Genomic DNA, 8,509 nt, shown 5'->3' on the forward strand with positions numbered 1-8,509 from the left:
CTGTGTGGAGATTTCTGGACCTACTAAACATAGAGCTTCCATATGATCCAGCAATTCCACTCCTAGGTATTTACCCAAAGGACACAGAAACATCAATTCCAAAGAGCACCTGCACCCCTATGTTTATAGCAGCACTGTTTACAATAGCTAAGCTTTGGAAACAACCCAAATGCCCAAAAATAGATGACTGGATCAAGAAGATGTGGTACGTATATACCATGGAATATTACTCAGCATTCAAAAAAGATAAACACATTCAATTTGCAGCAACATGGATGGCGCTGGAAGGGATCATGCTCAGCGAAATAAGCCAAAAAGAAAAAGAAAATACCGGATGGTCTCACTCATAGCAGGAATCTAGAAAACTTAAATAAGGGACCAGGAAAATGAATATAAGAAAGTGAAAATCAAAATCAACAAAAAACTATGAACCAGAGACACTTTTTGGGGGGTGGGGGGCGGGAGGGGAAGGATTTGGGTCAGAATGGGGCGTTTGCAATTGTATGGGGGAATATAAAAATAAAATTTAATATTTAAAAAAAAAAAAATAAGATCATCAAAAACTGCTAAAAGGGAGTCAAAAGGAAGGGGGATCCTATGCCTCTAAAACATAAAGTTGTAAATCAGTGTTACCGCAATAAATAATAATAATAATAATAATGGAGAAATAAAGCAAAGGGGTAAAGTTAAAAAAAAAAAAAAAAGAAGATGTGGTACATATATACCATGGAATATTACTCAGCATTCAAAAAAGATAAACACATGCAATTGCAGCAACATGGATGGCGCTGGAAGGGATCATGCTCAGCGAAATAAGCCAAAAAGAAAAAGAAAAATACCGGATGGTCTCACTCATAGCAGGAATCTAGAAAACTTAAATAAGGGACCAGGAAAATGAATAAAGAAGAAGAAACAGAAGAAGAAAGCAGAAGAAACAGAAGAAGATGAAGAAGAAGAAGGAGATGTAGAAATACAAGAAGAACAAGAAGAACTAGAAGAACAGAAGAACAAGAAGACGAAACAGAAGAATAAGACGACAAATCAGAAATAACAGAAGAAGAAGCCGAAAAAGCAGAAATAACAGAAGAATAAGGTGAAGAAGAAGCAGAAGAAACAGAAGAAGAAGTAATTGAAAAAGCAAAAATGTCAGAAGAAACAGAAGAGGATGAAGAATAAGAAGTAGATGTAGAAATACAAGAAGAAAAAGAAGAACTAGACAAACAACAAGAACAAGAACTAGAAACAGAAGTATAAGAGGAAGAAGCAGAAATAACAAAAGAATAAGACGAAAAAGCAGAAATAACAGTAAAATAAGCTGAAAAAGCAGAAATAACAGAAGAATAAGCCGAAAAAGCAGCAATATAAGATGAATAAGCAGAAAAGGCAGAAATAACAGAAGAATAAGCTGAAGAAGAAGCAGAAGTACCAGAAGAAGAAGAAGTAATTGAGAAAGCAAAAAATGCGGAAGAAACAGAAGAAGATGAAGAAGAAGAAGAGGAAGGAGATGTAGAGCTACAAGAAGAAAAAGAAGAACTAGAAGAACAAGAAGAAGAAAGAGAAGAATAAGACGAAAGAGCGAAAAAACAGAAGAATAAGCTGAAGAAGACGGAGAAGAAGCAGAAGAAGAAGAGGTAATTGAAAAAGCAGAAAATGCAGAAGAAAAGAAGAAGATGAAGAAGAAAGAGATGTAGACCCGCCCTCCGACTCTGCATGAGCAAAGGTGTAGTTCACAGGGCCACCGCTAGGGGTCGCTGGCGAGGCGGATCGGGGACCCTCAGCCCCCACGGGGGCAGGCGGACCTCTACCCCATGGGGAAACGGGACCCTCTTCCCCCATGGTGGAACGGGGCCCACTTCCTCGTAACGGTAAATCTTCCCCCGGGGCACACCTGCACCCTCCTTTCGCACTCACACGCCCAGGGGCAGGCCGTGTGTACGACGAAGCCCTAGACGGAGGGGCTGGGTCTCGCCGTGTGTACAACGACGCCCGAGACGGAGGGGCTGGGTCTCCGTCATGGAGGGCAACCCCTATAAGCCACAGACAGGCGGCGTGCGCCGCGTCCTCCAAACTGCAGGCAGACAGGCCGGCGGGGAAAGCCCCTAACAAGCGAGCACCAATCAGAGGGGAAGAGTGCTCACCTGGCTCAGCAGCGCTGATGAGCCCCAGGCTCCACTCCCGGCCGGGAGTGGAGCCTGACCCCGCCCACCGGACTCTGCATGAGTAAAGGTGCAGTTCACAGGGCCGCCGCTAGCGGGCGCGGGAGAGGGGGTTCGTGGACCCAGAGCCCCCACGGGGGTAGGGGAACCTCTACCTCAGGGGGAAACGAGCCCTCTTCCCACTTGGGGGAACGGGGCCCACTTCCCCCTTGGGGGAACGGTAAATATTCCTCCCGGGGCACACCTGCACCCTACTCTCGGACTCACACCCCAGGGGCACGACGTGCGCCCCAAGACGTCCTAGACGGAGGGGCGGGGTCACCGACAGGGAGGGCCTCCCCTGTAAGCCACAGACAGGCGGCGTCCGCCGAGTCCTCCAAAACTCCAGGCAGACAGGCCGGCGGGGAAAGCCCTTAACAACCCAGCACCACTCAAAGGGGAAGAGTCCTCACCAGGCTCAGCAGCGCTGATGAGCCCCAGGCTCCGCCTCCGGCCGGAGACTAAGCCCGCCCTCCCAACTCTGCATGAGCAAAGGTGCAGTTCACAGCGCCGCCGCTGGGGGGCGCGGGTGACGGGTTCGGGGACCCTCAGCGACCACGGGGGTAGGGGAACCTCTACCACAGAGGGAAACGGGACCCTCTCCCCCCTTGGGGGAACGGGGCCTACTACCCCCTTGGGGAACGGTATACATTCGCCCAGGGCACACCTGCAGCCTCCTCGCGCACTGACACACCCAGGGGCAGGCCGTGCGCCCGAAGACGCCCTAGACGGAGGGGCGGGGTCACCTTCAGGGAGTGCAACCCCTGCAAGCCACGGAGTGGCGGCGATCGCGGCCTCCTCCAAAACTACAGGTAAACAGGGCGGCGGGGAAAGCCCTTAGCAGCCCAGCACCACTCAAAGGGGAAGAGTCCTCACCAGGCTCAGCAGCGCTGATGAGCCCCAGGCTCTGCTTCCGGCCGGAGCCTAAACCCACCCTCCCGACTCTGCATGAGCAAAGGTGCAGTTCACAGCGCCGCCGCTAGGGGGCGCGTGCGAGTGGGTTCGGGGACCCTCAGCGACCACGGGGGTAGGGGAACATCTACCCCAGGGGGAAATGGGACCCACTCCCCCCTTGGGGGAACGGGTCCTACTTCCCTCTTGGGAAACTGTAAACTTTCGCCCGGGGCACACCTGCAGCCTTCTCACGCACTGACACCACCAGGGGCAGGCCGTGCGCCCGAAGACGCCCTAGACGGAGGGACAGGGTCGCCATCAGGGAGGGCACCCCTGCAAGCCACCGAGTGGCGGCGACAGCGGCCTCCTCCAAAACTGCAGGCAGACAGGTCGGTGCGGGAAGCCCCTGGCAACCCAGCAGCACTCAAAGGGGAAGAGTCCTCACCAGGCTCAGCAGCGCTGATGAGCCCCAGGCTTTGCCTCCGGCTGGAGCATCACCCTGCCCACCCGACTCTGCATGAGCAAAGGTGTAGTTCACAGGGTCGCCGCTAGGGAGCGCTGGCGAGGCGGTTCGGGGAACCTCAGCCCCCACGGGGGCAGGCGGACCTCAAACCCATAGGGAAAAGCGACCCTCTTCCCCATGGTGGAACGGGGCCCACTTCCCCGTAACGGTAAATCTTCCCCCGGGGCACACCTGCACCCTCCTCTCGCACTCACACGCCCAGGGGCAGGCGGTGTGTACGACGAAGCCCTACACGGAGGGGCGGGATCTTCGTCAGGGAGGGCAACCCCTGTAAGCCACAGACAGGCGGCGCCCGCCGCGTCCTCCAAACTGCAGGAAGACAGGCCGGCAGAGAAAGCCCCTAGCAAACAGCACCAATCAGAGGTGAAGAGTCCTCACCTGGCTCAGCAGCGCTGATGAGCCCCAGGCTCCACTCGCACCCGGGAGTGGAGCCTATCCCCGCCCACCGGACTCTGCATGAGCAAAGGTGCAGTTCACAGGGCCGCCGCTAGTGGGAGCGGGCCAGGGGTTCGGGGACACTCAGCCCCCATGGAGGTAGGGGAACCTCTACACCAGGGGGGAACGGGGCCCACTTCCCCCTTGAGGGAACGGTAAATCTTCCTCCCGGGGCACAGCTGCACCCTCCTCTCGGACCCACAACCCCAGGGGAAGGACGTGCGCACCAAGACGCCCAGAAGGTGCGGGGTCTCCGTCAGGGAGGGCAACCCCTTTAAGCCACATACAGGTGGAGCCCGCCGTGTCCTCCAAACTGCAGGCAGACAGGCCGGCGGGGAAAGCCCCTAGCAAACCAGCACCAATCAGAGGGGAAGAGTGCTCACCTGGCTCAGCAGCGCTGTTGAGCCTCAGGCTCCACTCCTGGCCGGGAGTGGAGCCCGACCCCGCCCACCACACTCTGCATGAGCAAAGGTGCAGTTCACAGGGCCTCCGCTAGGGGGCGCGGGCGAGGGGGTTCGGGGACCCAGAGCCCCCACGGGGGTAGGGGAACCTCTAACCCAGGGGTAAACGGGGCCAAATTCCCCCTTGAGGGAACGGTAAATCTTCCTCCCAGGGCTCTTCAGCGCTGCTGGGCCAGGTGCGGACTCTTCCCCTTTGAGTGGTTCTGGCTTGCCCGGGGCTTTTTTCCGCGCCGGCCTGTGTGCCTGCAGTTTTGGAAGAGGCCGCGGTCGCCGCTTGTCCCTGGCTTCCAAGGGGTGCCCTACACTGACCGGAACCCAAGCCTTCTGTCTAGGGCATCTGCGGGCGCACGGCCCCACCGCTGGGGCTGTGAGTGCGAGAGGAAGGTGCAGGCGTGCCCCGGGAGGAAGATTTGGGATTCCGCGATGGGGAAGAAGGCCCCGTTCCCACATGGGGGAGGACAATCCTGTACCCCCATTGGTGCAGGTGTGGCCCCAGCCCGCTGGGGGCTGAGGGTCCCCGAAGCCCCTCACCAGCGCCTCCTATCGGCGGCCCTAGATATTGCACCTGTGCGCAGCCAGAGTCGGGTGGGCGGGGTCAGGCTCCGGCCAGGGGCGGAGCCTGTGGCTCATCAGCGCTGCTAGGCCAGGTGAGGACTCTTCACCTTTGAGTGGTGCTGGCTTGCCCGGGGCTTTTTTCCTGCCGGCATGTGTGCCTGCAGTTTTGGAAGAGGCCCTGGTCGCCGCTTGTCCCTGGCTTCCAGGGGGTGCCTTCCCCTGACCGGGACCCCGGCCCTCCCTCTAGGGCGTCTGCGGGCGCACGGCCCCGCCTCTGGGGCTGTGAGTGCCAGAGGAGGGTGCCAGCGTGCCCCAGGTGGAAGGATTGGAATTCCGCGAAGGGGAAGAGGGCTCCGTTCCCCCATGGGGGAGGAAAATACCGTACCCCCATGGGTGCAGGGGAGGCCCCAGCCCGGTGGGTGCTGAGTGTCCCCGAACACCCTCACCAGCGCACCCTAGCGGCGGCCCTAGGAAGTGCACCAGTGCGTAGCAAGAGACGGGTGGGCGGGGTCAGGCACCGGCCAGTGGCGGAGCCTGGGGCTCATCAGCGCTGCTGGGTCAGGTTTGGACTCTTCCCCTTTGAGTGGTCCTGGCTTGCACGAGGCTTTTTTCCGTGCCGGCCTTGTGCCTGCAGTTTTGGAAGAGGCCGCGGTCGCCGCTTGTCCCTGGCTTCCAGGGGGTGCCCTCCCCTGACCGTGACCCCGGCCCACCGACTAGGGCGTCTGCGGGCGCACGCCCCGCCGCTGGGGCTGTGAGTTCGAGAGGAGGGTGCAGGCGTGCCCCGGGAGGAAGGTTTGGGCTTCCGCGAGGGGAAGAGGGCCCAGTTACCCCATGGGGGAGGACAATCCCGTACCCCCTGGGTGCAGGTTTGGCCCCAGCCCGGTCGGGGCTGATGGTCCCCGAACACCCTCACTAGCGCTCCCAGCTGCGGCCCTAGGAAGTGCACCTGTGCGCTGCCAGTGTCTGGTGGGCGGGGTCAGGCTCCGGCCAGGGGCGTATCCTGGGGCTCATCAGCGCTGCTGGGCCAGGTGCGGACTCTTCCCCTTTGAGTGGTTCTGGCTTGCCTGGGGCTTTTTTCCGCGCCGGCCTGTGTGCCTGCAGTTTTGGAGGAGGCCGCGGTCGCCGCTTGTCCCTGGCTTCCAGGGGTTGCCCTCCACAGACCAGGACTCCGGCCCTCCGTCTAGGGCGTCTGCGGGCGCACGGCCCCGCCGCTGGGGCTGTGAGTGCGAGAAGAGGGTGCGGGCTTGCCCAGGGAGGAAGGTTTGGGCTTCCGGAAAGGGGAAGAGGGCCCGGTTCCCCCATGGGGGAGGAAGTCCCATACCCACATGGCTTCAGGGGTGGCCCCAGCCCGGTGGGGCCTGAGGGTCCCCGAACCGCCTCACCAGCGCCCCCTAGCGGGGGTCCTACGAACTGCACCTGTGCGCAGCCAGAGTCGGATGGGCGGCGTCAGGCTCCGGCTAAGTGAGGAGCCTGGGGCTCATCAGCGCTGTTGGGTCAGGTGCAGACTCTTCCCCTTTGAGTGGTTCTGGCTTGCCCGAGGCTTTTTTCCGCGCCGGCCTGTGTGCCTGCAGTTTTGGAAGAGGCCGTGGTCGCCGCTTGTCCCTGGCTTCCAGGGTTGCCCTCCCAGACCGGGACCCCGGCCCTCCGTCTAGGGCGTCTGCGGGCGCACGGCCCGCCGCTGGGGCTGTGAGTACGAGAGGAGGGTGCAGGCGTGCCCCGGGAAGGTTTGGGCTTCCACGAAGGGGAAGTGGGCCCCGTTCCACCATGGGGGAGGACAATCCCGTACCCCCACGGTGCAGGGGTGGCCCCAGCCCGGTGGGGGCTGAGTCTCCCCGAACCCCCTTACCAGCGCCCCCTCGCGGCTGGCCTAGGAAGTGCACCTGTGCACAGCAGAGTCGGGACGGCGGGGTCAGGCTCCGGCCAGGGGCGTAGCCTGGGGCTCATCAGCGCTGCTGGGCCAGGTGCGGACTCTTCCCTTTGAGTGGTGCTGGCTTGCCCGGGGCTTTTTTCTGCGACGGCCTGTGTGCCTGCAGTTTTGGAAGAGGTCGCGGTCCCCTTTTGTCCCTGGCTTCCAGGGAGATCCCTCCCCTGACTGGGAACCCGGCCCTCAGTCTAGGGCGTCTGCGGGTGCACGGCCCCTCCGATGTGGCTGTGAGTGCGAGAGAAGTGTGCAGGCGTGCCCCGGGAGGAAGGTTTGGGCTTCCGTGAAGGGGAAGAGGGCCCCGTTCACCCATGGGGGAGGACAATCCCGTACCCCATGGGTGCAGGGGTGGCCCCAGCCCAGTGGGGGCTGAGGGTCCCCGAACCGCCTCACCAGCGCCCCCTAGCGGCGGCCGTATGAACTGCACCTGTGCGCAGCCAGAGTCGGGTGGGCGGGGTCAGGCTCCGGCCAGGGGCGGAGCCTGGGGCTCATCAGCGCTGCTGGGCCAGGTGCGGACTCTTCCCCTTTGAGTGGTGCTGGCTTGCCAGGGGCTTTTTTCCGCGCCGGCCTGTGTGCCTGCAGTTTTGGAAGAGGCCGCGGTCGCCGCTTGTCCCTGGCTTCCAGGGGGTGCCCTCCCCTGACCGGGACCCCGGCCCTCCGTCTAGGGCGTCTGCGGGCGCACGGCCCTGCTGCTGGGGTTCTGAGTGCGAGAGGAGGGTGCAGGCATGCCCCTGGAAGAGTTTTGGGATTCCGCGCAGGGAAGAGGGCCCTGTTCCCCATGGGGGAGGACAATCCCGTACCCTACATGGGTGCAGGGGTCCCCAGCCGGTGGGGGCTGAGGGTCCCGAACCCCTCACCAGCCCCCCTAGCGGCGGCCCTAGGAAGTGCAACTGTTCGCAGCCGAAGTCAGGTGGGCGGGGACAGGCTCTGGCCGGGGGCGGAGCCTGGGGCTCATCAGCACTGCTGGGCCAGGTGCGGACTCTTCCCCTTTGAGTGGTGCTGGCTTGCCCGGGGCTTTTTTCCGCGCCGGCCTGTGTGCCTGCAGTTTTGGAAGAGGCCGCGGTCGCCGCTTGTCCCTGGCTTCCAGGGGGTGCCCTCCCCTGACCGGGACCCCGGCCTCCGTCTAGGGCGTCTGCGGGCGCACGGCCCCGCCGCTGGGCTGTGAGTGCGAGAGGAGGGTGCAGGCGTGCCCCGGGAGGAAGGTTTGGGCTTCCACGATGGGGAAGAGGGCCCCGTTCCCCATGGGGGAGGACAATCCGTACCCCCAGGGTGCAGGGTGGCCCCAGCCCGGTGGGGGCTGAGGGTCCCCGAACCCACTCACCATCGACCCCAGCTGCGGCCTAGGAAGTGCACCTGTGCGCAGCCAGAGTCGGGTGGGCGGGGTCAGGCTCCGGCCAGGGGCGGAGCCTGGGGCTCATCAGCGCTGCTGGGCCAGGTGCGGACTCTTCCCCTTTGAGTGGTGCTGGCTTGCCCGGGGCTTTTTTCCGCGCCGGCCTGTGTGCCTGCAGTTTTGGAAGAGGCCGCG

This window comes from Talpa occidentalis, unplaced genomic scaffold (assembly GCF_014898055.3).
Source record: "Talpa occidentalis isolate TD23 unplaced genomic scaffold, MPIMG_talOcc4v2.1 talOcc4.20, whole genome shotgun sequence".
NCBI classification, from domain to species: domain Eukaryota; kingdom Metazoa; phylum Chordata; class Mammalia; order Eulipotyphla; family Talpidae; genus Talpa; species Talpa occidentalis.